The sequence below is a fragment of the Phyllostomus discolor genome, chromosome 3, assembly GCF_004126475.2.
Source record: "Phyllostomus discolor isolate MPI-MPIP mPhyDis1 chromosome 3, mPhyDis1.pri.v3, whole genome shotgun sequence".
Lineage (NCBI taxonomy): Eukaryota > Metazoa > Chordata > Mammalia > Chiroptera > Phyllostomidae > Phyllostomus > Phyllostomus discolor.
Window position 1 is genome coordinate 58,251,757 of NC_040905.2, and position 1,640 is coordinate 58,253,396.

Sequence of the window (1,640 nt, forward strand, 5' to 3'; positions counted from 1 at the left end):
TTTTGTGTCCAGAACACTGTTAACTGAACAGAATAACTTTTTGCAAAGGCAAAAAGTTAGAGGCAAGGAAAAAAGGCAAAATAACAAAAACTGAGATTAAAAATTTATGCTACACTGAAAGAAATATTAGTACAACTAAAAGCAAGAGATAATTATATGTTCACAGATATATAAAGGATCATCTACAGCTAAAATCTATTGATTTAAACCAAATGTACCTATCAAATAGATGCTAAATACTTTGGATAAATATGTATATTTTTAAATGTTTTAATCAGTATGTCCCAGTATTTAGGGGCAGCGTGGCTGTTTATTTTAACAATAGAAAATTCTGGTGGCCCTTATCGAAGCTGCTGCTGCTTCCACATAGCTGCTGCCATCAAAAAGGAGCCCAGAGTGACAGTTTTCCTTGATGGTTGCCATTCTGTTTGCTGTAAGTGATCTGTAACATTTTGGGAAAAGACAGTTTCAAAGAGAAAAAAAAAAAAGAAAATCCTGTACACCACCCCTCCCTTAAAAGTTCTCACTTCTCTTAAATTAAACTGTTATTTGAAAACATTTAAAAGTTTAAATAATGGTACAGTCAAGCTTGTATCAGATGGTGACTTGAGCTGTTGTGATCCTTAAGTGCGTTCATTCTTAATGACAAAAAGAAGAGTGTGTCAAGGCTGACATTAAAGAGGAGTCAGTCACTATGACTGTCTGTCCCAGCTACTTTCACATCCTTGCCCTTCAAACTTCTTCCTCTGGCCTTGAATCCCTATTTCTGGTCTAGGACAGACTAGAGCCAGCCATGTGCATATATCTGTAGAAATGTCACAACCTTGAATGTTTCATTTTATGTGTAGGATGGTCCTGATAACTGTGAGCCCTTGACATATAAAACCAATATGGTTTTGCAACATCAGATATATCAGTAAAATTAGAGATCAAATAGCTGCTTTTCACATTCTCTGGCCTCTTAGCAGTGACCATATCTCCTACATCACAGGAAAATTGCAGTGAACGGATGTGTAACCAGCCCATGACTCATTCTCTCTTTTCTTTCCATCTCCAAGTTTGCTCCTCCTTAGTATGCTAAAAGTTAACTCTTCTTGATTGAAAAAGCATCCCCTGCTCTCTTAAAATATTTTGTTTCATAAATTGTTCCTTTAAACACTGTATGTCAGTATCACCCTCCTTTAACTTATAAAACAGATTTAGTCTCATTACTATAAAAGAAATATAAATAAAACTTTGTTTCTCAACTCTGCACCCACTACACAGTTGGCTGCCCTATTCCTTTGCTCTTCTCCCAACAGAATGTGCTTCCATCTCAATCTACATTTCTTCATGTACCGATTTCTTCTCACTCTCCACCTGCTTTTCTTATATCTCAGCTTTTCATATTTCACCTACAAAATTCAACAAAGGCTTTCCTATTTCCAAATCCTCTGGTCATTTTAGTTCTCACCTTAACTAAATTATCTACTGTATTACTGGACCACTTCCTTCTTGAAAATCTTGCCTCCCTTATTTGCATAGATAATTTCCCTGACTACTTCTCCTTTCTCTTCTATACTGATACCCACTATTTAAATGTTGGCATTTCTTTTTTATTGCTCTACAGTATTTTCCTAGGAAATTGTATGTTTTGACAA

The 1,640-nt window shown here is 35.5% G+C and overlaps 1 non-coding gene across 1 annotated transcript; it reads left to right on the plus strand.

The window, feature by feature from the left end:
- Positions 1-333: 333 nt before the first annotated feature.
- On the plus strand, positions 334-468 carry LOC114514275. Its single transcript, XR_003686000.1, has one exon. It is a non-coding gene; the product is annotated as a small nucleolar RNA SNORA16B/SNORA16A family (small nucleolar RNA).
- The last annotated feature ends 1,172 nt before the right edge of the window (positions 469-1,640 follow it).